This window comes from Schistocerca cancellata, chromosome 3 (assembly GCF_023864275.1).
Source record: "Schistocerca cancellata isolate TAMUIC-IGC-003103 chromosome 3, iqSchCanc2.1, whole genome shotgun sequence".
In the NCBI taxonomy this organism is placed as follows: domain Eukaryota; kingdom Metazoa; phylum Arthropoda; class Insecta; order Orthoptera; family Acrididae; genus Schistocerca; species Schistocerca cancellata.
In genome coordinates this window covers 918,168,866-918,182,796 of record NC_064628.1, presented here as the reverse complement: position 1 = coordinate 918,182,796, position 13,931 = coordinate 918,168,866, and the positions used below count along the sequence as shown (strand labels likewise).

At 43.5% G+C, this 13,931-nt stretch overlaps 1 protein-coding gene across 1 annotated transcript in view; it reads right to left on the bottom strand.

Moving 5' to 3' along the window:
- The window catches only part of LOC126175998 (arylsulfatase B-like), a 93,276-nt gene extending 81,769 nt beyond the window's left edge, over positions 1-11,507 (bottom strand). Inside the window, exon 1 of the mRNA XM_049923111.1 lies at positions 11,428-11,507. The gene's annotated coding sequence lies outside the window, so the exon portion shown is untranslated. The remainder of the gene's footprint in view (positions 1-11,427) is intronic.
- Positions 11,508-13,931: the final 2,424 nt, after the last annotated feature.

Sequence of the window (13,931 nt, the reverse complement as noted above, 5' to 3'; positions counted from 1 at the left end):
TAGAATATTGAATTCCCTAGCGAGTTCCGAAACTGAATATCCTATGAGTCTATCTCCAGCAACCATTCCACGTTCAGAGGCTGGTAATTCCCGTAGTGTGGTCATAATCACGTCGGTAGGCTTTTCACATGGATCACCTGAGTAAAAATGATAGCTCGACCAATGCACTGCCCTTTCGCCCTTTGTGTACGCTATACTACCGCTGCCAGTATATGTGCGTATCCCTATCCCATGACTGTTGTTACCTCAGGGTATTTAGTTAGTACATGCCATTAATCTTTCATTCATTTGGGGCCACTGTTGCACTTAGTCCTTGCGCTGTAAAAAAACATTTCTGTATGTACTTTTCCTTTCGGCTATGCAATAATACCACCGTCTCGACGTCCCAACGACCAAGCATGACCACGTCTCTGGCGAAATGCCCTCGCATTTGCACACAGTTGAACACCTTGAAGAAGTTTGTCATAACATAATGAATTCCTGGAGAGAACTGTTAAAATCTTCAACGCCCAGCGTCGTTACGAAAATTTTAAACTGAATAATCGAAACAAGTCTGAACAAGTTTTACGCTGATTTGTTCTCCAAATAGTCAAACGTTGATTGCTGGTAATGCAACCTATCTCGGAAAATTCTTTAGTGACGACGGCAGAACCTTCCAACTGTGATATATTTCTGTATAGGACACAGAATAAAATATAAAGCACACATACGCACTAACCAGAGACAAAACGTTAATGAACATTGACTTATAGACTAAGCTCGTGCGGGCATATGTGCTTTCCATTCAAGCAATTTATAACTTGAAAATCTAATGAAGTATGAGCTGATTTAGTGGCAATCAATTTAGTAAAGCTGCTATTCCAAGCGCGATAGTTGGAACTTCGTCCCGAGACCTTACCTGATCGCTGGAAAATGCTAACAAAGGTAACTGGCGCGCGCATTGCTAAATTAAATATGTGCCTTTCTTTCGAAACAATCAATATAGGGAGATGGGACCACGTCACATAAGGCAACCTTTTGCTAATGTGAGTGGATGGAACCACGTGATCGTACATACTGACAAAGAGAATACTTTATCGCAATGAGTACGTCTGTGCACAATATGATAAATGAATATTACAATGTTGAAAAACAGTAGTACAGAATTGGTAAAATCATATCGACAAATACAGAACTTCAGTACAAATGTTAAGCAGGTATAGAAATTACGTAATCATTTGATGAGACACAAAATTAATATTATTTGATCTTTCCCATAGTTTTAAGCGAGAGAGAGAGATGCTGCAAGACAATGATGTTCAGGGATGGATTAATTGCAAACATACACTGCCATACAAGTGCGCATGTGGATTCGAACGGACCATGAAGGAATATTGAACTCCGCTGCAATGCGGGTAAATACTTGACAAAACAAATTATTCTGACTATGCATTATTCGAAAATACACACGAATGTGATGAAACTAAAGTGAAAAGCGAGTGAAATCACGTATTAAGCCCACAGCAACCAGCAAATTGACGCATTTATTCAGAACACAGGACAGCCAGTTCTGGGCACACAATACAAGAAACAGCACCAAACATGGAAGTTTGACGACCACCACCCTAACTGGCCTTAAGAAACGAAGACATTCCACACTAGATGGCACAAAGGTAACATGTGCTGGGCGTTCTAATGCGGTAATCACACGATGCTTTGAAAAATAAATGGCACACGTAGGGGTATACTAGTACGCAATATGAAACACAGCGGTTCACGAAAAAAAAATAAACGCTTATATATTTCCGATATCTCAAGATCCTTAGAAAGTATTGAGATAAAACAGTAAATCACTCTTATTCAGCAATACACCTACACTTTTTTTTTTCTTTTCATCAGAATGGCTTGGTACTATCATACCACTTCAGTAGACCACAGCCAAACCATCACATAATATAAGCTGCAAATGGGAGAAAAATTAACTATGATAATAAATAAAAGGAGAAAGGAAAAAAATTCTTAGAACATAACCGACAAACAATGACCAAGCTCTCATGATGTGTATGAACAATTTTTTATGTAACTTTTTAGTCATTTTTTTAATATTTTTGTTTTGTAGTTTTTATATTTTTTTAGTTTTTATATAGAATCTAAAAGCAGAACTGAACGGCGATTTATTTTCAAAGAATATTGTTAAGAATTTATTTTATTTACTAGCGATTCATCATGAACATTAACACTTTTAATCACACTGTGTAAGCATGGAAGTAGTTGCCAGGGAGTAACTGATGAAATCGTAACCAAATTCCTTTTACAAATGGGAATTTTATTTACTTTAATAGTGCCTAAAAGATTTTTTTTAAAATAAACAGATTTTTTCGGGCAGAGAACCTTGCCGCTCCCTTTTGACACAGCCGTAATTACGACCGCTCACAACAGCCACTGAAAGATACACTGGTGAAAATCTGAAACACACCAGACAACTTTAAACTAAGAGTTTTAATAATTTACACAAGCATACAAACGATGCACCCCCAGTAGGAGGGATGAAAATGGTACAAAACACTAACAATTAATATACTAACCTTCCCAACGAAGGTGAAACTTGATTTTAACTTCTAAGAAAAGTCTTACGGTGAAAGTGTGGCAACTTTATATACTGAAATGATCATTTTAATAAAACCCCATGAAATGCAATCTTATATAAAATTATACAAGGTTGGCCAAACAATAGTTAAGATGCTCTACAGTACACAGATACCGCCTCTCAAGATCATAGGCAATAATATCAAAGTTTCCAGAGATCAAAACATATTTCAGGTATTAGGTCGTTACACTCCAAGCAGTAAATTCGTTAAGACAACAAATCCGACAAACATGACAGAGGCAGCTACTAACGTACGGTAGATTTATAGGGAGATTACCGAACAACCCGAACCGCAGGTTGCTCTAACCTGCCCCTACTTCACAAGGGAAAAACGGATCACCCAATTTATAAACAACCACCTTCCGGCGGGTAGGCATACGGAGAAGAATGGTGGGACGAACCCAAAGCAAAACGGCTGGTGACCTCACCAAGAAAAGAAGTAGGATTTAACAAGAGTAAATCAGACAACATATCACCTAACTGCGATATCTCTAGAAGGCCTGGCGCAGCACCCCCAAATCTCTCTCCCGTACCGTCCGCTGCCAGCCGCTTTAACGGACGTAGGAAGGCGCGCCGATCTCCCGTCTCACGGCGCCGCAGCTCGCACCGGCCAGACTGATGTCGTGGGTTGACTCCTGTTGCTCTCGTGTCGGCCGCGAAGTCATTACCTCTCGCTATACGCCGCGGCCCACTGGACTCACGTGGCGACCTCACATGCGCCGACGTTCAAGACGGACAAGTCATCATGTGTCTCAGTGCGCGACCGACCAACCGATCGATCCAACCGCCAATGACCATTGCCTGATCAAACTCGAGCAGACTGGCGGCCTAACGCGCAGACTCAGATGCAGCAACTAAGCCCCGACCGGGTGAACACTCGCTGAGTTCTCTTACTGGCGGAGTGGAAAGACTAGCACTCCGAACGACAGACAGGCGCTAACTGCCTAACAAATGTGGACGAGAGACAGACTAGCAAACTGGGGACGAGAGACTGACCCAGAGTGACCGACTGGCGAGCTCATAGCGCCTCTTAAATGCACGTGAACAGGCAACCTTTCCCACCAGAGGGAGACATCAAACTGCGACTGCCACAGTGGCGCCACCGCCAGAAACGGTGGGCGACTGCTTCACACTTGCTCTTCAAAACAGCAATTTTTACCACGGCGCTTGAAGGACAACGAAATCAGATTATACTCGAAACAGCAAACTAAAAAAATTCCCAATTTGATTGCAAGGATTGTATACGTCATGTGTATCTATAATTCATCTATACACATTCTACAATAGAACTGGAGCGATGCTGAGTCAAAACACAAAACAAAACGAATAGGTAAATCAGGAGAGAACAAGCCGAACCAAATTAGATGGGAATACACATCATCATCATCATCATTATCATCATCATCATCATTTAAGACAATATGCCTTTCAGCGTTCAGTCTGGAGCATAGCCCCCCTTATACAGTTCCTCCATGATCCCCTATTCAGTGCTAACATTGGTGCCTCTTCTGATGTTAAACCTATTACTTCAAAATCATTCTTAACCGAATCCAGGTACCTTCTCCTCGGTCTGCCCCGACTCCTCCTACCCTCTACTGCTGAATCCATGAGTCTCTTGGGTAACCTTGCTTCTCCCATGCGTGTAACATGACCCCACCATCTAAGCCTGTTCGCCCTGACTGCTACATCTACAGAGTTCATTCCCAGTTTTGATTTCCTCATTGTGGACACCCTCCTACCATTGTTCCCATCTACTAGTACCTGCAATCATCCTAGCTACTTTCATATCCGTAACCTCAACCTTATTGATAAGGTAACCTGAATCCACCCAGCTTTCGCTCCCATACAACAAAGTTGGTCGAAAGATTGGATGGTGCACAGATAACTTAGTCTTGGTACTGACTTCCTTCTTGCAGAAGAGAGTAGATCGTAGCTGAGCGCTCACTGCATTAGCTTTGCTACACCTCGCTTCCAGTTCTTTCACTATGTTGCCATCCTGTGAGAATATGCATCCCAAGTACTTGAAACCGTCCACCTGTTCTAACTTTGTTCCTCCTATTTGGCACTCCATCCGTTTATATTTCTTTCCCATTGACATTACTTTCGTTTTGGAGATGCTAATCTTCATACCATAGTCCTTACATTTCTGATCTAGCTCTGAAATATTACTTTGCAAACTTTCAATCGAATCTGCCATCACAACTAAGTCATCCGCATTTGCAAGACTGCTTATTTTATGTTCACATATCTTCATCTCACCCAGCCAGTCTATTGTTTTCAACATATGATCCATAAATAATATGAACAACAGTGGAGACAGGTTGCAGCCTTGTCTTACCCCTGAAACTACTCTGAACCATGAACTCAATTTACCGTCAACCCTAACTGCTGCCTGACTATCCATGTAAAGACCTTTAATTGCTTGCAAACGTTTGCCTCCTATTCCATAATCTTGTAGAACAGACAATAACTTCCTCCTAGAAACCCGGTCATATGCCTTTTCTAGATCTATAAAGCATAGATACAATTCCCTGTTCCACTCATAACACTTCTCCATTATTTGCCGTAAGCTAAAGATCTGGTCCTGACAACCTCTAAGAGGCCTAAACCCACACTGATTTTCATCCAATTGGTCCTCAACACATAACAAAGAAAAACACTTATCATCAGAAAAATGAAATTAACCAACATCTTGCCGACGGTAAACAAGATTCAACATGTGGGCTAAGAGGTCTCTGTATCTAGGCATTCACTGGCATGTCCAACAGGCAGTGATACTGTATTGCAAGAAGGTCGTATGATCTTACCCCATCGCCTTCCATAACATAATGGACGATGTGTCCCAGCAATCGTATAATGGTATGGGTTTTCGACCGTGGAAAGAAGAAAGAATCTGGGCGCAATATGATGTCCATGGTGTACACAGTCTCAGAAGATCGAGTAAGGAAGGCCAGTTGCATCCTAATCCAACACCAGTGTGCCACATGACCTCCAAAAGTAAAAATATGTCGTATCGTATCTGTAGACGTACAAACGACTATATAAATCCGTGTCGTTAAGCCCAATACGGAGAAGTCGCTTGTTCGATGGAATCAAGTTATTTACTACCTTATAAACGAGAACGCTACGCGCATCGGAAAATGGGAAGACTCATATTAAACCAGACTGTCATCCAGGTTGTTTGCTGCGATTCTCTTTCAATGGCGTGTGGGCAAGTGACTGAGTCCCACGGTTCTCCATAAAATGTCAGCCCCTAAAAAGGTCACTACAACACAGAAGTCACGAATGTGTTTTAACTTCTAATTTGTGCGACCAACGTCAATACGTGGTTCAAGACTAGCAGAGCGGACACAGAGAAATAAACGAGACCCGAATGTGTGAGTTACTTAAGCCATCGTCAAAACAGTACGACGCACATAGCATCTGCGTCTTCCTTGATATATCAGTCAGACTCAACCACCCAAGGATCGAGGCTTTGTGATCACCTCATACCGACAGCGAAATATTTGTCTCTCCCATAAGAAACGACCAGACAATTGTAGTTTCTTCGCCATCAGGGAGCGGATAAATTTAGGCCACGTAATAACCTTGTATCCAGTATCCGGATTTTCAGGAGCAGAGTAAGAGAACGCCTTTCATACTCTAGTATCGCTCCCAGAATTTTTTCCGTAACAGACTTCCAGCTGAGCCATTTTGAGTGCGCAACGATCAGTGATAATACCTATAAACGTTTGCCGATCCTCTGCAATAGCCCGCGTCATGAAAACCCCACAAGGTAAGAAGCATCCATTTACCTTCATTACGTTTCGCACCTGAACTCTGACAAAAACAATCGCTTACAGCTTTCAGTCGAGGTATCGCGGCAGGATTGCAAAGTAGAACCGTCACGCCATGCGCGTATACACGAACAGCTACAGCCCCTCTTGAAAGCATCCAACTTGTCAGATCGGATGCTAGCATCCGAAGTAGGACCTTCAGAGACGAAACAAACAAAGTCGGGTCTCTTGAGGCACTCCCCTACGAATATTTATCGGGGGCGTTAGTTGGCCATTAAGAAACACCGAAGCTGAAATACCCATAAACAGCAGTCGCCGTGTGTTAGCAGTAAAACCAAAAGCCTCCGGAATCCGAAGCTAAGAGTCGTGATCAACAAGATCAAGTACCTTATCAAAGTCTAGAAAAGAAAGAGCGCAAGGGACGGACGTTACAGCAGCAACTGAAACCATGTCCCGACACTCCACTATAGGGATAAGAATGGTACGACCAGGTACTAAGTTTTGATGTTTTGCAACAATCGTCTGCATCAGAGCCGACATCCTCCTATTAACTGCCCTCGCCACGGTCTCATAATCAAATTTTAACAAAGTAATTGAGGAAAAGCTATCAGGGGCAGCGGGGCCAGAGCGTTTGAGGATCAAAACAATTTTTCCCACTTTGAACGAGGTCAGCACTTCTCCACCCTGCAATACTTCTTTCAAAAGGGTCGTAAAGGTAGCACCCAACAACGGCCAAAAGCGCACATAAAATTCCTTGGGAAGTCCATAAAACCTGAGGACTTTTGGTACAAAAATGGTTCAAATGGTTCTGAGCACTATGGGACTTAACTGCTGTGGTCATCAGTCCCCTAGAACTTAGAACTACTTAAACCTAACTAACCTAAGGACAGCACACACATCCATGCCCGAGGCAGGATTCGAACCTGCGACCGTAGCGGTCACGCGGTTCCGGACTGTACCGCCTAGAAACGCACGGCCACTCCGGCCGGCGAGGACTTTTGAGAAGGCGATCCCACAATAAGTTTGTAAACTTATGTTCTGGCGTAATTGTCGTACCGAAGATGCTGACTAGTGGGTCGTAAAATGTTTCACTGGGCTACTACATGTGTACATAGTACTGGTGTAAGATACGCACTGTATCAGCTTGTGCCATTGCGATACGTCCATTATTTGTCTTGAGAGAATGAATACAAGGGCGCCGGCGACGGGTCTGATGCAGAAGCAAATGATATAAAGAAGTCAGTTCTACCGTCATCAATGAGTGGAGCTTGGATCGGTTATTCAAACCTTCATTTGTATTCTCTTCATGGTCAACAAGTTTGCCTTTAAATGCCTACCATCCGCAATTCCCAGAAGGGCGTGATCTGAAGCAGCGTAGAGTTCACGCAGGATGGAATAGTAATATTCGCACCTTGGCACCACAGAAAAGCATCAAAATTTTCCTGAGCCTCGATTTTGCCAGCTGTGTCCACCAGTCAAGCGTGGAAGAGTATTTCCCACCAGACCGTAGAGTACGCTCCCACACGGCTCGCACCACGTCATCGAGAGAAAGTTCAGATAGGTGAGCGACGTTTAACATCCACGGAGTGCGAAACCATTTGATTGGTTGTATTTCAAGAATGAGAGTTGCAGCCACAGCACAGCGATCCGTAAAGGAAGCTGGGATGACTTCAACATTAAGAATACTATCGCCCAGGCAGTCATAAGTAAAACCTATCTAACCTGCTACTAGAAGTCGTAGTAAAGTGGGTAAATTTAACTAACGTCGGGTATTCACGTGTCCAGACGTCTTTCAGGTGTAAGGAGCGACCAGGGTCAATTGATGTAATTCACGAGAGAAATTAAAGTTTGGAGACTGATCTGCAGGAAGCAATACACAGTTAAAAATCACCACGCAAAAGAGTGCCCGGACTCTTACGCAATACGTAAATAATTTCCTCTTTGTAATAACGCTAACGATCTAATGCGCGACCAGTGAAAGAAGGGGCAAATGAAAGAACCAAGGTAAGATTAAAAGAATGACAACTTATTCCCCTGCCAGAATTCAACATTTCCACCTTAGCAATGAAGAGTACCATCGCCAAAGAAGAAGGCGGTCCCCGTAGCATATTCGGGTGTTAGGTTAAAGATCATACGAAAACCCGTTAAGGAGAAATTCCAAAAAAAAAAAAAAATAAATAAATAAATAAAACCACCTCCTGTAAGAACACTAAGTCCGCACATGAATCATAAATGAACTGTCGCAGCGAAGCCAATCGCAATTCTGATTCCACACGATTTACTTTTAAGAAACGGAACGTGTACGCTGGGGTCATTGATCACAGCTATACAGGGATGTTCGGGATGTATCGAGCAGACCTAGGTACACTGCTGAGCATCGAGGTCCATTGCGGAGTCCAGAGATTAATTAGACACCGGCGGACCAGAACCCCTGTCATTGAAACCTTTTTTCTTAGATTTTTTGCGTGCCACCACATATCAGGTTGTATACGCTGCTTCTGTCGGCTACGTGGCATGGCGGCCTCTATAGATTGAGGTGTGGGAGGGGACATAGGCACAGCTTCCTGCCCCTTAGAACAAGGGACGTGTAATTCAGGCCCAGCCACTAAGGCGGAAGCATTCTGTGGAACTACCAAAGCGACGGGTGATACTTGGTCGCTAATTTTATTCTCCACAGGATTTGCTGTAGGCTACAAATTTGGGAAACCTTCGGCGGCTGAAGACGAAGGAGCGGGAGGACATTGCAGCGTCTCAGATTGTAACGCAGGAAACAGAGACGAACTGGGCGACTTCGCTGCCTCTCCATACACAGCCACTTGAGAAGGAGCCACGTGGTAAGCAGGAGGGATGCTGCCGATTACTTCCTCACCACTCACCATACCGGAGGTATCGTAACATCGATAGGAGCAGGGGACACAATCGATGCGGGGGAGTTACAGGCTCTATCCTAGGAGCAACAGGATTCTGAACCTGTCGCTGAGGCAAAAATTCATTTATACGATTGTCAGTACTGACTTTATGTTCATTATGATCTGAGCAGAAGTAGGTCCGACGTCGGGAGTGGTAGGAACAAGATCAGAAACCGTCCATTTGTGATGCTGTATTAATGACGGCTTTAATACAAAAACGCTCCGCGGGCAATTAAACCAAAAGTATCCACTTTCATTACATAGGAAGCAGATTCCCTCTTGACCAGTATACGTGACACGAACGCGTAAACCACACACTTGTAAACGCGATGGAATATTTCGTTTGACATGTATTCCCACGGAACGAATTCCACTATAAAACTGTAATCTGTGTTGAGTAGACCAGCGTTCACGACGGACCATAAGGAGTCAATACGTCCTTTAGAAAGTTGTCAGTGACCTCCGGCGGGAGGATGAACACTCGAATTTTGGTATCGTCAATTTCAGCATATGCGAGTGACACCATACTAAGGAAATTATCCCGATGCTTGAACGGGTCTTGAGAACCACGTCCTGACAATAATCTTTCAACGTGAAGGGGATCCGTAAATATCACGTAAAACACGTACTCGGCTGCGTCAAAATAAGCGGTCTGGACCTGATCAGAGTTCACATGAATTGTATCGACAAGCCAATCGTGCATTTCTAGAGATGCAAACTGCACGTGTCGCGTTGTTTTACTGTAAGTAAAGCTTACAGTACCTTTTCGTGGAATACACTTTTTTTTCCTTTATTGGGTTTCGATTCCCCCTAAAGGGGGCGGGCTGGCAGCAGCTTATTACGCCGCTCTTCAGCCTACAGAATTTGTTTTAAAAAGATGAAGAGAATAAAAAATAATAACAGTTGGCGATAAAATTGGTGACTTAAAGGTAAAAACGGCAGAAAATTCTGGAGCATAAAACATAAAACACAGGATCGATGAAGCTAATAAAACACACAGGAAGCGGAAAAACAATAGACAGACAATTAAAAAAAACATGGCGACAGTCTGGGTTCACAAGAGATATAAAAAGCACACCCAGCGACAGCATGATTTCTGTTCGCAACACTGTGGAAGGACGCACAACACCGAACACTCACTTAAACACTGCGCTAAAAGTTGGCACAAATACGACATACCACACCTGAGAGCAGGTGGGGGGAAACTGGACAGATGACGGGAAAAAGGGGGGGGGGACGGAGAGGAAAAGCGAAGGGGGAGGGGGGAAAGGAGCCAATGGAAGAGGAGGGTCCATAAGAGGGGTGGGGGCTGCTGAGCAGATGGGCCAGGGATTGGGGAAGGCAGAGGAGGGGAGTACAAAAGGACTCGGAGGGGGGGGAGAGACAGGAGATGATAGGCGGGGAGAAAACACAAGATGGAAAGGGGAGGAAGAGGGAGCCCAGGGAAAGGACGGAGGATAGGAGGGGGGGGTTGAGGATCAGAGTTGATAGGAAGGATAAATGGAGGGAGAGAGGGCATCATCCGGGAGGGGGAGCTGACGGAAGCCACCTTGGGAAAGGAGATGTAGGGTGTAGAGATGGAGGGTAGGGGGGACACAACGGTGAAGACGTGGCAGGGGGCGGGGATGGGAGAGGAGAGGAGCAACCAGGGGGTGAGGGGGTTCAAGACGGCGGGAGGTGTAGAGGATGCGGATATGTTCGAGGAATAGGAGCAGATGGGGGAAAGGAATGAGATCATAGAGGATCTGCGTGAGGGATGGGAGGCGTATACGGAAGGCGAGGCGGAGTGCATGACGCTCAAGGATTTGGTGGGACTTATAGAATTTGGGGGGGGGGGGGCAGATATCCAGGCAGGACTGGCATAACAGAGGATGGGACGGATTAAGGATTTGTAGGTGTGGACGATGGTAGATGGTTGCAACCTGGAGTACACTTGGAAACCATGGTAGCCATAGCGGAGCGGCCGACCGCCGCTGCAAGTAGATGAACACAGACAGTAAAGCAATAACGAGAAAAACTGCACACAAGTGGCGCTGCGACAAGTTAAATAAACAAGAACCTTCCTGCATGGGGCTTGAAGGGTAAAAACTCACTGTCGCCATTACTGACTACTTACAGTTCACAACGGCCACTGGACGTTTCCTGTAGGTTCGACTGGGCCTGTGCTGTCGTCTGGTTGTGAGCAGAGCACAGCGAGCGTTTCGTTATCTTTGAGTCAAGGTACAACGACGTAGAAAACTGGTTTCACTTGAGATATGGGTTTTATCAAGACAGCAATGGAACTAGATATCGCAAATTACAGGCTTCTTACGTGTGGTTACAGGCTGGTCTTCTGTGTTAATTTGCCAAAGGTGTTCAATGTCATGCGTGCACAGTCAGAAAGTTAAAAAGGATGTTGGGGAAGTAGTTTCCTTGCAAATGTGACGTACAGTGACTAAAACAAAAGTACGTATACTCTAGGAAATGTGTTTAGAACTTATTCCGTACTGTTGAATTCAAAGGACATCTATATAAAAACAGTAAAAAGCTTAGCTGTCCAGTTATAATCAGGGCTATGAACAAAAATCAATCACAGAGCAATACTTAGAAGTTGCATCTTCTGTCTCTCTACAATCTTATATCGATGTTTCATTATCCTCCTGTGTTACTGCTGTAAGTGTATTGGAAGCCGGTATTTTAAATCAGGACAGCAGCGATTTCATACATCATGATTACATGCAGAAACTATGCAAAAGCACTAATTTTAAATACTCTGCAAGTACCACACGCCACATGGTTTACATACCTGTTTCACTGACAACCAATACAGTGTGCCTGATAAAATAGTATTACCACATACCTGTCAGTTTGCAGTAAATGCCTCAGAAGCTGAATGACACGAATGTCAATTAATATGGATTAGTTCGAACGCCTCAGAAATATTACAAAATCTAAAGTCCCATTGTATTTAAAGAGAATTTGTCCTTCATTCGACAGGTTCGGTGTGAGACTGAAGACCGCCCCAGCTACTCTTACAGTTGGTTACACTTCGATTCATAATATAGACATCGCCTTCATCAACGGAGAAACGGACGCAATCCTTACTATTCTACATCACACTGAAAAACGGCACTTGCATAATTCCACTGTTTGTTCACGTGATCATGAGCTGACGTTACTAATGATGGGTGAATTAAAGTGCCTGTTGAAACGAGGAGGTTTTTCCAAAGCTGATTACGATCGCATTTCATTGTTTCTGAAAATACATGTTTGCAGTAACAGCAGAGCACTCCTAAATACACAAATTACAAAGCTGGTTTTGATGGCGGATAGTGTTCGAAGTTATCTGATCATGAAGAGGTACTGAACGAAGATAAATTTTACTAAAACATGATACCGTATCAGAGAGATTATCTCATATTAAGTTATGGAAGATGTTTGTAATGTTAATGGTAGAATACCTGCAGGAACTTTGATGATCTATCCAAGCCTTCATGACGTAAAGAGGAATATGTTTGTAGTTGAAATGGAAAAGGATGAAGTGCAGCAACAGCTTTGTGATCAACAAAAAATAAAGGAGAGTAATAAATGTGATAGGTCAACAATTGTTCATGGTCCAGAATGGAACAGCTATGAAGAATATACGAGATTACACAGGCCTTGTCCTGATAACAAGTTGTTGTTGTTGTGGTCTTCAGTCCTGAGACTGGTTTGATGCAGCTCTCCATGCTACTCTATCCTGTGCATGCTTCTTCATCTCCCAGTACCTACTGCAACCTACATCCTTCTGAATCTGCTTAGTGTATTGATCTCTTGGTCTCCCTCTACGATTTTTACCCTCCACGCTGCCCTCCAATGCTAAATTTGTGATCCCTCGATGCCTCAGAACATGTCCTACCAACCGATCCCTTCTTCTAGTCAAGTTGTGCCACAAACTTCTGTTCTCCCCAATCCTATTCAATACCTCCTCATTAGTTACGTGATCTACCCACCTTATCTTCAGCATTCTTCTGTAGCACCACATTTCGAAAGCTTCTATTCTCTTCTTGTCCAAACTAGTTATCGTCCATGTCTCACTTCCATACAAATACTTTCAGAAACGACTTCCTGACACCTAAATCTATATTCGATGTTAACAAATTTCTCTTCTTCAGAAACGCTTTCCTTGCCATTGACAGTCTACATTTTATATCCTCTCTACTTAGACCATCATCGGTTATTTTACTCCCTAAATAGCAAAACTCCTTTACTACTTTAAGTGTCTCATTTCCTAATCTAATTCCCTCAGCATCACCCGACTTAATTTGACTACTTTCCATTATCCTCGTTTTGCTTTTGTTGATGTTCATCTTATATCCTCCTTTCAAGACACTGTCCATTCCGTTCAACTGCTCTTCCAAGTCCTTTGCTGTCTCTGACAGAATTACAATGTCATCGGCGAACCTCAAAGTTTTTACTTCTTCTCCATGAATTTTAATACCTACTCCGAATTTTTCTTTTGTTTCCTTTACTGCTTGCTCAATATACAGATTGAATAACATCGGGGAGAGGCTACAACCCTGTCTCACTCCTTTCCCAACCACTGCTTCCCTTTCATGCCCCTCGACTCTTATAACGGCCATCTGGTTTCTGTACAAATTG